Source organism: Ammospiza nelsoni, chromosome 2 (genome assembly GCF_027579445.1).
Source record: "Ammospiza nelsoni isolate bAmmNel1 chromosome 2, bAmmNel1.pri, whole genome shotgun sequence".
In the NCBI taxonomy this organism is placed as follows: Eukaryota; Metazoa; Chordata; class Aves; order Passeriformes; family Passerellidae; genus Ammospiza; species Ammospiza nelsoni.
In genome coordinates, this window is record NC_080634.1 from 89,807,792 (window position 1) to 89,821,566 (window position 13,775).

General features: G+C 44.0%; 1 protein-coding gene across 9 annotated transcripts in view; it reads left to right on the plus strand.

Annotated features, from left to right (window-relative positions):
- The window catches only part of MAP4K4 (mitogen-activated protein kinase kinase kinase kinase 4), a 162,915-nt gene that overhangs the window by 14,815 nt on the left and 134,325 nt on the right, over positions 1–13,775 (plus strand). The window lies entirely within an intron of this gene.

The following is a 13,775-nucleotide window of genomic DNA, read 5'->3' on the forward strand; positions in this document are numbered from 1 at the left end:
TCCAAGATGAGGACAGGGTTTTTCCCAAGGTGCTCAGTCCTGAGTGTCTTTGCTAGGCAGAGATTGAGTTTGCCTCTGCTGTGCTGGATTTTGTGGGTTTCTTTTAATAGTGACTATGGACAGCTTTGAAAGATGATAAAAACAACATGCTGAAATGACTGGGGACTGAATCACAGCCGTCAGCAAAACCACCTCGTTTCGGGTGATGGCAGAAAGTCTTGTGAGCACTGAGCCAAACTTCTCTTCAACAAATCTGAGATTTCATGGTTTGGATGTTTTGAGAAAAATGTTCCGAACATCATTGCTGTCTTAGCCAGCAGGAATGCACACCTTAACAGATTATGACACCACCTGTATGCTCATGATTTAAGAGATGTAAATGTCATTTGGAAGATAAAGAAGTGTGGTGGAATAAGAGCATGATAGAAGCAAATCCCTGTGCAGAGTTGAGGTGTGTATTGGTTTAGCTTAGATTACTTTTGTAAAGCTAGAGTGCTATGACTCTCCAGGAACAGACCCTGTCTGCTGAAGTCAGAGGAACTAAACTGAGAGTCAGCCTGGCTCTGGAGCTTGTGGTTAGAGCTGTGTGGGCAAAGGCTGGCGCATTTTTGGTTTGAGACAATGTTCACTTGTCAGACTTGTGAGAAAGAAGTATTCTTTCTAGAAATAACACTTTTCAAAAGTGTCTCAGGTCCTTAACTTCTGTGATTTATTCTTTAATATTTTCTAGTATAATAAATTTTGTAATTTTGCCCTTTTTCTTAGTGATGGCAGGTTTCTCTCTCTTTGTGTCGTTTGTTTTGTCCTTGCTGTCTTCCTTCATACTCATCTGATGTTGGTGAATTCCTCCTGCTAGTCTCCCTTCCTCTAAACTCTACACTCATCATCTTTTCATTTCTTCCTCTAGGCTTGTCTGAGGCTTTTTATTTTTGTCTAAAAGTAATTAACAAATAGAAAGGATATGGTTAAATCCACATAACCTCTGGTATATTGGCTGTAGTTCTGTCAAGATGAATGAAATATATTTGTTTTTACATTAATGTGTTGCTCCACGTGCATTCTGTACCTTCTTTAATTTTTTTTTTTTTGTGTTCTCTTTTTACCCTGGGTTTCTGAAGGAATGAAGATTTGTCCATATCATTTTGTCCTCAACACTTTTTCAGCCTCAGGGTGGACTTCAGTTGAGTTTTGATTTGGGTTACGGGTCTGAAATCCTTACGAGTTTCATTAAAAAAATAGATGAGTAGGTAGATAGATGGGAGTGAGAGAGCCTGTTTGCTCTTCTCCTCCCCCCTGCTTCTCAGTTAAATCCCCTCGTTATTGGTCATTGGGTGGTATGTACCCAAACGTCAGGTTACCCCTGCTTGCAGATCTGTCTTCTGCTCAAGTGGGTATTTTTTTTAACCCTGTTCTTTCAGAAGAAAAGGCTGGTGCCATTTTCTGAAGTTCGGTGTTCCATCCCCCATCAGTCAGAGGAGCTCTGATGGGGGGGATGCTCTCTGTTCTCTCTCAGGGCTTCTGTCTCCACTGGGATTGAAGATGTGAGATCTGGATATGCTCATTAAAGTGCATTGAAAGTCTTTGTCTAGACAAGGCATGCTGCCCTTGACACATGCTGAGTTGGTGTGGTTTAAAGCCTCGGTACTTAGTGTGTGCTAACCTCGGGAGGTAAATCCTGGGCTAGACAAGCCCCCTAAGGAGGTGGTGGACAAGGTGGGGATTTCTCTGCATTTATTGTGACTTCAGCTGGTGCCTGAATGCACAGCTAGTAGTAAACAGTCATTAACCCTGGATGCTTTTTCTCTTGTCAGCTCCTGTATGAATAGGGGCTTTTTCATGACACATGCTTGTTTGCTCATGTTTCTCTTTTAAGGAAAGCAGTTAAACTAGGCAATAACCACCAGTAATTCAGTGCTCTGTTAAGCGTGTAATAAAGCAAGCCCCAGATCTCTCTCTGGAGCCATTAGAGACTGCCACCCTTTGTTTCTCTCTTGGTGGGGAGGAGGGAAGAAATGGGGCACGACCGGCTTTGGTGTGGGAAGGACAAAAGGGCGCCGAGCTGGGGAGAGCTGTGATGGGGCAGTGCCCTCAGGACAGGCACCACCTCCTGCCCCAAGAGTGCCGGGTCAGAGCCCAGCCCCTGCTCTCTGCCTCTGGTGGCAAAACGTTGTGAAGTCTGCTTCAAATTTGTTCAAAGAGGAGTTGCAGCCCCTTGTGATTGGTGCCAGTTCGATGGGTTTCAGCTCATCCTTCTGATGCAGGCACCTCTCCTTGGCTACAAGGCTTGCTATCAAATTGTGACCTTTGTTTAATCCAAGAGCAGCCCACCTGTGGGCTAGGCAGTAGCTGATTCTATTCTGCTCTGCTTGCAGTCATTGCTAAAATACAGCCTTCTACGAAGTTACCAAGTGGACTTTCCTAGAATTTCTTTTTTTTTTTTTTAACTAAAACTAGTCCATGCCAGTGTTGGCACAGAGTAGAAACAAAGCAAAGGCTTTAACCAATATGTGGATACATACTTAGGACACGTGTATTACAGAGTTCTGGGAAACTCTTACTGTAAAAAACAAAATTGAAGTGCCGTCTTATTTCTGAACTGCCCCTTTAAGCCTAAAACACAGCCTCTGAAAATCAGTTTGCTCTTTAACAAAGAGAATGGCTTCATACTCTTTCTCTCTATGATCCTGCAAAAAGCATTTCCAGAGGGTACCTTTCTTATACTTATGCAGAACAAATTTTAGCAAAGCATTTCACTTTCTTCTCTCTTCAGATTTATGAAAATGAGCTTCATCATGACTTTTCAAAGTGTGGGTTTAAGCAGAAAATCTCAAGGCATTTCAGTGCTGGTTCTGATGCAGCTGTTAGTTTAAGAAATCTCTTTTTAAACTGGGGGTGGCTGTTAATTTTATTCAGGAGAGGAAAATGCAGTGTTGAGCTGGATAAACCTTAGTTTAGCTGATACTTATTTTGAGATTGGGTGTGGCAGGTAAAAAGACGTTCTATCAGAAACACGAAAGAAGAAAGACTGGTTTCAATTTTGTTACAGCGATTTTTTAACCACCTTTTCTAAAATTTTCTCTTGCAATATAAATTACCAGCACTGCCATTTGGAGAGCACTGTCACCCCCTGATATCCTGCTTTGACTTCTTTGTTGCAGCACTTGTGCCTTTTCAAAATGTATTGCACCATTCGCTGTAGGATGTTTGATATATATGAACTTTTGTTTCTTGCTCCTCCAGGTGTGAGGAGGTGCCAGGTGGCTCTGTAAATGCTGAATGGCAGTGTAAAAGACAATAGGTGCTAGGCAACTGTTAAAGAGGAAGTGGGGGAACCGAGGGAGGAAAGCAGGTTGTCTCTGTGGGTCTGCCTTCTTTAGCTTGGCTTGAAGCTTCCACGTGGACCATCACCACATCCTGGCTGGCTCTGTGGGTTAGCCCATGTGATTGTCCCCCTGGGACTGTGTGGGCATCATGGCCTTAAGAAATGGTCCATTTAATTTGTCTAGATGATAATAGCATTTGATGGGGGAAGCTTTGAGTGTGGAGTTACTGCCTTTGGAGCCTGGAGCTTAGTCACAGTTTTCCTTGCTGGTTGTTCTTCTCTTCCCCAGATGTGTTTGGGTGATCTGTTCCATGCACAGGAGCGATGCTCTCCCCTTGGGAGCCATTTGCCCCTTTGCTTTGACTCAGACCCTGCTCCCCAGGAGCTGCTTTTCCTGTCCTTCCTGGGTGTGGAGTGGATGGGAGAGCAGGGACACCCAGCAGGCTTATTATACTCAGTTTCCCAGCCTGCCAGGTTTACCAGATGAAGTGAAATTAGTTATCTATTCAGAGTTTTTTCACCTCATGGATGAATTGAGAAGTGTGTCAGGGTGTTTATGGCCTTGTGCCATACAGTGAGCAGTGGAGGATGAAGAAACTGCTGTAGGTCTTGTCTCCAGCCTTCCACATACTGATTGCTCCTGTATCCCCAATTCAGTCTTTCAGGTGCTGGATAGTAATGCAGTGGTCTCCCTGGTAGCAGCAGACAACAAATTATAAAGGTCAAAACTCTGTCACTTAGATATCTGCAGTTTTGAATGTACTTACATAGCCTCTTTTCCCCAGGAAAAGCATAATTGCATCTATTTTTTAAGATTGCCTCCACTCTGCTTCCCCCCTCCCCATTCCCCCTTGATCTCCAAGGAGGTGACAATTGTGGAAGGATTGAGCCAAGTCTGGTTTTTTAGGTATTAGGAGGTACTTAGAGCAGTTTCTGCTGAGACTGCCATCTGGACAAAGATTGATTTACTGAGGATCTGCAGTGGTTCCAGGGGAGGACTGGCTACATGGGATGTGTGTGGTGCCAGCAGGCTGAAAAGGCAGAAAGGGAAGAATCAGGCTGCTCTATGGTTACTTTAGGACACTGTGTTTCTTGAAGTTTTTACTGGATGAAAAAAGCAAGTAGTCATTGCATTTGGGCTTGGTGCTGACCAAGTAATATACTGGGTAGGCAAAGGGCTCTAATCATTGTTAATTGCTCCTATATGGCAAATTCACTAATAATATTGGTGGTCAAGTACTTAAGAATCACTTTTTCCTTCCAGTGATCTGGTCCTGTACCTGTCCTGTAGAGGAATTGCTGAAAACAGCTTAGGCTCTTGGGAGGAGTTTAAAATGCAGTGTATTTCCAACTTTACCCCTTGAAGTGTTTGGCTCTTGTCATCGGACATGGATCTTGTTAGTCCTGCTCTGCTGAATTTAACTGGCTGTGTTTCATGCTCTCCGTGCTGGAATTGAAGATTAAAGCTGTGTGGACACACCACACATGTCCCACTCTGAGGGCATTGGACCAGTGGGGCTTCACATTAGGCACCAGAAGGATTAAAGGGCATGCTTTGGAAAGATACAACTTCATCGTGCTGATAAGAGGCACTGAGCACACAGGAGGGAGAGGGGGTTAATGCCCTTTTTACCCAGAGTCTGTTTAAAGAAAGGCAGTAATTTAACTAAAATATAAATCCACAGTTCTTTTCTGTTTAAACTGAAATTACTGAGTAAAGAAATGCATCCTGGGAGCAGATTAAGCTGTATGCTGGGAAAGGAGCACATTTCTCTCAAGCTCAGTTGACAGCAATATGCTTCAGGGTTTTCTGTATTAAATATTTGATAAATCTCTAGTAGACTTGAATTGTGTATGGTTTTAATTAAAAGTCTGCAGAATTCTGACATTTTTTTTTCATTGTGATCCTTCATCATGAAATGACTACTTGGGTATAATTGTTCATAGCCACATCCTGGTGATGGGCAAGAGTGATCCCTGTGGAGCTGGCCATAAGGCTACATTTTCAACTCTGGGAGGTTGAGAAAGCTCTGGTATTGAAATTTGTTGCTTCAGAAATGTTTAGTTAAATTTGTTGTATTATCATAAGGTTGGTTTTATTGTATTTCCTATACTTTATTAAAAATCTATTATTAAAAGTGCAAACATATGTATTTCCTTGTAATGAACCCTTTCATTTTTCTGCTGTTGTTTTTCTGCAGCAGTTTGCTATAGGATTGTTAGCAGCCAGTGCTTCCAGGCATGGTTGGATGGGGAGTGAGGAGTGGTGCTCCTCCTATCTATTTAAAAATATTTTATTTTACCAGAAAATATTTAGGTTTTTTTGGTTGGTTGGTTTGGTTTTGTTGCTTGTATTTTTTTTTTTTTTTGAGCTGGAGAGAGGTAATTTCTCCCTGTGTATTCTAGAGCAGGAGTCTGGATTTTCCTCTCTTGTTGAGTTATATTTTGGGCATATTTGCTCATCTGTGTGCTGTAAGTATGTAGGTGCCACTGGCCTCTGTGCCTGTTTGCCTTCTTGCCCCCACTCCCAGCTGGACACAGCCCAGCCCAGACTTTTCTCCTGCCCCTGCATTGCATTCCCAGCCTTTGGATGAACTTGTCAGGGAGCCATGGGCACAGGTGATTTCTGCTGAGTAGGTGCACGTGCATTATGTCCCTGTGTAATTTGTATCAGCCAGTGCAGTGGTGTTCTCAGAACACTGAATGGAGAGGAGGGAGGTCAGGGGGAAAAGAACTGAACCAAACCAGCCTTGAGCAGTTGCTTGTAGCTGTTTCAGGCAGCCTTGCTGCTGCTTTATCGCTCATGTGCTTGTGGCCTGCAGACTCTGGACTGCAGAGGATAAGGAAAAAAAAATAAATCCACTCCAGAAAGAACTTGATTTGCTTATTCACAGTACAGATATCTTTCCTAGTAAGAGCACAGATTTTTTTTAAGGGAAAAGTGCTGATTCTGTGTGAGCAATTGGGATATTTTGTTATGAGTAATGATGAATACATTCCTTTGCAAAGCAGGACTGTTGAAAAACTCTTTTACACAGCTAGGGGTACAGGCTGGTGTTTGGTGGTCTTTCCCCATTTCTCCTTATTTTAACCAGGTCTGCAGCTATTTGTCTTTGAGAGACACTTTCTGGAGATGTTTTCTGTGACTTAATTTTCCCCCCTTCCCAATGGTATTTTCTTGGTTTCTCAGTTTGCATTTTCCATTCTTCAGAATATATAATACTTGAGACATTAGTCTTTCTTCAGTCTGTTTTCCATAAGGTTATAGGTATGTAAGAATTGCTGGAGACAGCTAAAACAAAAGACGTTCCCAGACAAGAAATATAATACAAGCCACCTGAGTAACCTGGTCTTGTCTAGCAACCCTCCTTTTTTCCCCTCACTCTCAGGGCCTCCATGAAGTCTCTCCCCATCAGATTTGCCAAGTGCTTGGTTGCCTGTTAATCACGGTAATAAAAAAGCGTGTTTAAGATCAGGTGGATGTCTCGGGATTCTTGTCAAGACTCTATGGCTCCTCAGTCTCTGCAGCTTTTTCCAGCAATGAGTGTGGATGGAGTGACTCAGACCCCCACAGTGCAGCTGAGCCAGCAGCTTGCCTGTGGGTACAGGCTCGGCCATTTCCCTCTTACCCCCTGCGTTGCACAGAGACAGGCATCAGGCAGATCCTCATTTTTCAGGAGACATCAGGGAGGTTGTGTTGTGTGTGGCTGGGTAGAGGATGTTTGGTGTGTGCACACAGCCCTAGTGAATCTTCTGCTGAAGGGCTGCAGCTCACCCTGCTCCTTACTCTGAGACCAGATGTGTTTTAAGGGGTTCTACTACTATGGATGGACAGCCATGGAGAGCTGCTCTCAGCATGGATGTGGGTGATAGGGTCACGGGCACGTAGCTGATGAGGGTTGGTCTGCCAGGGCTGGTGTGAGCCAGGGATGACCCTCTGGCTGACTGCAGGTTTCAAAGCTGAGCTCAGGTGGGAGTGCTTGTTGGTGCTGTCTGTGTGTCCACCACCTGCCTCAGCCAATGCCCATCAGCACCTTGGTGTTGCCCAAGCTGGTTCAACTCCTTGTCAATTCATCTCTGTTATACAAGTCATTTGCTGACAAAACAAAGATCTGGGTCACTGCTCTTAAAATAGATTCAGCATTAGGCAAATTGCTCAAGCAACTCTCCTTTCCTCTGAGAAAGCAATGTCAACTCAACCTCATAAAGATACCCCTAAGAAGCACAGCATCCTGCCACAGAGGCCCTGTCAATTTAGCACACTTGCCTAATACACTTTCAAAATAGCCCAGCTATTTGCTCATTTGACTTGTGCCTTAGGGAGTAATGTTTTTTTTGGGATTTTTTGTTTGGTTTGGGTTTTTTTGGTTTTGTGTTTTGTTTTTTTTTTTGTTTTTTTTTTTTTTGTTTTTTTTGTTTTTTTTTTTTTTTTTTTTTTTGTTTTTTTTTTTGTTTTTTTGTTTTTGTTTTTGTGGTGGTCCTTGCAAATAATTTCTTTCTTTTTGCTTTCATGCCTGGAAGTGTGATCAGCACGTTTAACTTTCATCTGTAACAGCCATAATAAATGATAACTGTATAAGGTGATTGTTGCCTTTGCTTACAGGCAGTCTGGTGGTGCCACTTTCATCTTGATAACAGCCATCCTGTAACTGCTTTGAGCATGCTGTGCCAAGTTCACGTGTGGGTGCACACCGGTCAAGGTTGAATTACTCATGAAATAAACTTTTAAGGTCACAGCCAGGCTTCTGTGGACTGTGATCCTGAGTTTATAGCACAATTTGCTGTACCACGTGCCCTTCTCCTCGAGTTCTGTGGGCTTCCTGGGCCTGGCTGCAGAACGTGCTGCCTGGCAGTGTCTTCTGCTTGTGCAGGGGACTTCTTCCACTTTGAAGAGGCCTGCTGTTCCTGGGAGTGGGACTGGAAAACACAGATCAGAAAAGGGGAACTGGAAAGCAGGATATTGGTTCTTCTTGCTCATCAGAGTTCACCTCTCTGCGTCTATTGACGTTAATAGGAGCATGGAAATTGTAGTAGCCATTGGTTTGAGGAACTGTGAAGTCTAGATTGGAGTTTCCCAACTGAAGAGCAGTGGTGTGAGTGCTCACCAAATACAGGGAATGCTAACAATTCTGTGGTTTCTTAGCAAGAGCATTTGGCAAGTAGGGAGTTGGGATGCAAGCTCTTCCTTAGGGATGTGATCTCTTGTCTTCTTCCCCCTACTCCAGCTGCTGTGATGTAGGAAAGTCTTGATAGATTTCATCCTGCTCTCTTTCTGAAGTTCTAATACTTGTGTGAATAAAGTCTGACTGGTTTGGGAAGGAGGTGATACAATGCATATGGCTTTGTGTGATACATCATCATGTGGAGTGTCTCCTAAAAAGTTCTGTGCCTGCACACCCAACAAGACTGAAGTATTGTTCAGGTGAAGAGAGGATGGTGGGTTGGTTGTTACTGACACTTCTTCCACTTGGAAGAGGAGAGGTGGGGATGCTGTTATCTACTTCAGCCCCCTCCCAGCAGTGTGCTTTCAGGAAAAACAGAGTGCCTCAGTGCTGCTGAGGGGTAGCAGGGGAGGGCAGGCTGACACGAGGAGTGGCTGTTGGTGGGTACCAGTTTTACCCTCAGTGATGGACTGAGGAACAGAGGGAGTCAAACACTTCTGTAGAAACTGTCCTTGATGGGAGCAGAAAGCTCCCTCCCTTATCAGGCCTGTGGGGCCCAGTGGTTTGTAAATCCAAACTGTCTTTGTTGTGTCAGCTAAGAAAAAAACATTTCTTCTCACAGACTGGGGGAAAAATCAGGGATCACCATGGTGACTATTAATTAAGTTTATCTACTTTCCTTGTGTTGAAATGTTACTTTTTTTCTTTTTTCCTTAATGAGGAAGCTGAAATACTAGTCAGTGATTTTAAACAGCCTGCTCCAAAGGACATTGCTACTTTAGAAACTAACTCCTTTATTTTGCAGTGTTGCATTGAGGTTAATCCTGACCTGGAGCCTAGTATTTGCTTTTTCATTTTGGATTCTTCCCACTCCCAAATCACAGATCTAATCAACTTAAACAGAAATGAAAGATGGCAAACTGGGAGAAGGCTTTGTAACTGTTTTCCGGGAGAGGCTGGTGCTTGTCCTGGTGGAGCCTTTTTCAGTGATGCTTTGGGAGCAGAAAATACTTGTTTGCTCCAAATCATTAAGTCAGGAAGATGGACTTAAGGAGGCTCAAAAATTGTTTCAGGGGTTGTCGCTCTTTTTGTTTCATCTGCTCTGAAGTTTTGCTGTACTCACCCCAGCACTGAAGCTGACTGGCTTTCAGCTACTGTTACATCTTCATTTGGGAGTTGAGATCTGAGCTTGGTTTTTTGCTTAAATGTTTTATTCAGAAAGGTGAGGACTGGGACAGAGAACTGTTTGCTGGCACATGGGTGTGCTTATGAGATTAGACCCAGAATCATTCAATCATTCATGTGGTAGTGCTAAAGTACTGTGATGCACAGAGTGGAATTTTTCAGCAGAGTGATGCTGTGCTGCTGTACACATCAGGTTCTTGCTGTGTCTTTAAAAATAGTTACCTATCTCTCTATGTCTGTTCAGCATTTTTTTTTTACAAAATTACAGAAATGACCCCAGGAATGGTTGTGATGTTTTTCATTTTCTTTTTTTTTTTTTTTCCTAGGGGTGGCAAATTCACATGGGCTAGAAAAATAGCAAAAAGCTGGAATGGTCTTAGGGCTTGTGTTCTGTTTTTAGGTATTATTCTCTTTGCTGAAAACGTTGAGCTAAATGTTAACCAGGATTTCAATGTTGAAATCACATGAGGTGCTAATTTTGGCTCGAGAGGTAAGACAACAAAAGGAAGATGAAGAGAAGCGTGGACGTAATGCAGAGATGTTGAATAAGTGTGTTAAAGCCACATGCAGAATATTCCTATTCAGGCATTTCAGGCAGCTTCTAAGAGCTCTCACTACCATGTTGTTGCTTGGTCTCCTCTGTGTCATTACCATGAATTTTTCAGTGTATGAGAGAGCTGTGTGTGTACTGCACATCAGAATAATATAAATCATGCATGTTAACATACAAAAGGGATAACAGTAACTGCTCTGTCAGGCTGATAGTGTCTTTATAATCAGGACTTCTAAATCAATGTCCTCCCCTCAAAGTATGGAGCTATGACAGCTGTCCCTTGGACATTCTTCTCTGTGTGTTCATTTTTAGTTCCTGTATCAATCACTAGCTTTATGCAAGGCTTGATCAGGTTGATAAAAGACAAAAAAAGGATCCATCTAACACAGCTTACAGTGAAAGTGGCACAGTAAGTTCCTCCTGCATGAACAGCAGTCCCCTGATATATCAAGGAGACCTGATTATACAACAGGACTAATCAGCTCTGGATGCTGCCATGAATTATGGGTTGGCTTAAGTGCTGTGATACACATTTCTGCCTTAAATTATGTCAGAATCAAAACAGAAAACCAGAGTAGAAAGCCTAAATGTTGACAAGGCTTATCTTCTTTAGGTCTCTATCAGGGTTAAGGAAGAGGTTTCTTAATGTAATTATAACCTGTCTCTTCTATCCAGGCTAGCAAAAATAAACCAGGTTATACTGGAGCTTCACTACATAATGTTACACAACCATGCTTATTTAAACATAGCTATTTTTGTAATATGCATTGTCCCTTCATGGGAGTCATGGATAAAGTGCATTGACCCACTGAAACAGCTTAATATAGAGGTACAACATTTTGGAAGCTATAGTGAGCTCAGTATATTTGCACTTAGGGCAGAAAAAAGGTGGAAAATAATGAATGTGTTTTAAAAAAAATCTGCCTGGTGTAGCTATATGCTTTTTCATTCTATGGAGAGCAAATGAGTTGTTCCTTTCCCCCCTTTATTTCTTTGTCTGTTTTCCATTTTTATTTTGCTATTTACAGTGGTGTAATATTGGCACCTTATGCACACAGCCTCCTCAGTTTTTCATTTCATACACCTCCAATTAATGTCTAAGGCTTACCTATTTACTCAGACTTAGTTGCATCTGTGGTTGAGAGATGAATAAGGGCTTGCAGGTGATTCATCTGACCTGTCTTAGACCCTGATGAAAAGGTGACTAGCTGAAACTAGAAGTTAGGTGCCCTGGATTGGGACAGATGTGTTCCCTCTCTCCACCTGCATGATATCCCCAGCTCAGGTCACACTGTGAAGAGGATGAGGAGAGTGGTGTTGGTCTATTCCTGGTAATTTCCAAACCAGGTCCACAGCTGTTAGGTGAGTTTTGGGCGTAAGTGTGCTTGGGAGGTGGTGATTCTGACCAAGGGGCTTTCAGAGATAGAGCATGATGCTGGCTGTGGAGCTCAGCTGTTTCTTAGTTATGCAAATCCACCCTCTCTGATTTGGCTGGGAGAACTGGGTGTCTGTGTCTCCTCATGATGAGATTGTTTGTTTGTTTATCTGTATGGGATTTTCAACATTATAAATTCTGAGTATAATTATAATAATAGATGGCATGGTTATTTCACAAACATGTGCCCTCTGCTGTGATCAGCTACTGCATTCAGGAGGCTATGTGCCCATTTACAGCTTTGTACCCTCTTGCCATGTCTGTATTCTGGTTGTTCCAGGTTTCCCGTCCTTGAGAGCGGCAGCAGTTTCCAAGCTTTACGAAAAAAAAAAATAAAGGAATGCTGTGAACATTTTTGGGGTTGTCCTGTCCAGAGGCAGGAGTTGGACTCAGTGGTTCTTGTGGATCTTTTCCAGCTCAGGATATTCTGTTTCTGTGATTTTTAACATGATTTAGGGAGGAGGAAATTACTACTGGTTAGGTAAGGAGCAGCACTCTGTTGCCTTATTTTTGTGCAGGCTGGGAGTAGCAAGGGACGCAGCCCCTGTGACGTGCAAGGTGTGTCTGTGGAAGAAAGCTGGCACCTACCTTGCAAATAATTACAGTCTAAGCAGGCTTGGAAAGGGGTGGAGCACAGGGAGTAATTCAATCTGTGAGAGATTTGTTGCACAATGGGGTCGGCCTCTCTTGGTTCTCATTCAGTTTTTCTTCTAGGGTTTTACTCCCTTGGAGGGTTCAAGGCACAGAGTGAGGGGATACTGTTAGTCACATGCTTCTCTTTGGAGGGGACTCTCAAAATTGGATTCCCTAAATTTAAACCTGGGTGTTTCTCCTGCATTTCTTTCAGCAGACTTGTCAGCTGGGAGAGCTCAGCCCTCCCCATCACCATCTCTTTGGCTGGGCTGGTACAGCCCTGGCAGCAGCTGAATTTCAGTCCCTGTCCAGCTGCCCAAAGTGGCTCCAGGTGCCAGAGGAGGGAGGAGGAGGAAAAGGAGGAGGAGGAGAGATGCTGGGCTTGGCTGTGCTGTCGAAACAAGAGCTTGTGGTTGAAGGCTGTCAGTTTGTGTAAGCTGGTTTTAGGGCTTTTTAGTACTGGATCAGAAGCATTCTCACCAGATCTGAATCTTTGCTGCGCAAACTCAGCTGGTTCAAATCTGTTAGCATTTATTTTTTTATTCAGTTTGAACAGCTTAACTTCCCGCTGATGGGTCTTTGTGCTGGTTTGGGTGTCCTTCTCCTGCAGCCAGTGAAAAGCTGGCAGGGTGTCCAGGCTTTGGCTAGTGCAAGAGTCATGTGGCTGGCTGGCTGCTGGCTTCTTGCTGGCATGTTGGGGTGGGGCTGCAGCCTTGCTTGCCCCACGGGTGCCTGCTGGCTGGCGCTGGCAGCTGCTGGGGACAGTCCAGACGGTCCCCAGCTGGCACCGGAGTGCTGGCAAAGCCGTGGCGCTTCATGCTCGGCTTGCCTGGCCCAGGGACAGCCACCATGGCATGTACCCAGCCAAAAGAGGTTCCACCTGCCTCTGTGGGTGTGTTGGGGGCACAGTGTGCTGGGCTGGATACCCTGGCAAGGTGTTCACTCTGCAGATGATGTCCCCACCACCCTTGCTGGGGTGCTGAGTCAGCTGGAAACTGTTAGCTTGGGAGCCAGAGCTCATGCAAAAACATAAAACAGATTGAAAATCTTGGGCTGGAGTGTTGACAGGAGATCCCTCAAGTCTCACCTGTGCTGTGAAGATAACCATCCAGGTTTCTTTCCCCAGAGTGCAGCACAGCCTGAGTAAATGGTTCTTAACAGTGCTGAGGAGGAACACCCCACAGCCTATCTCCATCAAAGGGGCCACAGGGCTTGCAGATGCTTTCAGCTTTGTCTTGAACAGTTTCCCCTGTATGCTGCTGAATTTGAGTGAGCAGCACAAGCACATGGGGCCTGTTGAAATGAGGCAAAATCCTATTTAGTTGCTAGCTTCTCCTGCCCCAAAGAGAGGTAAGAAAACCTGTGCCTCTTCTCGTCCCTCCTCCTCCCAGTCCCTGTGGGGCAGAGGATGTACTGGCCAGTGCAATACCCAATCCATTCTTTTGGTTTGTTGTTGTTTCTTGGTGGGAGATTAAATCAAGATGG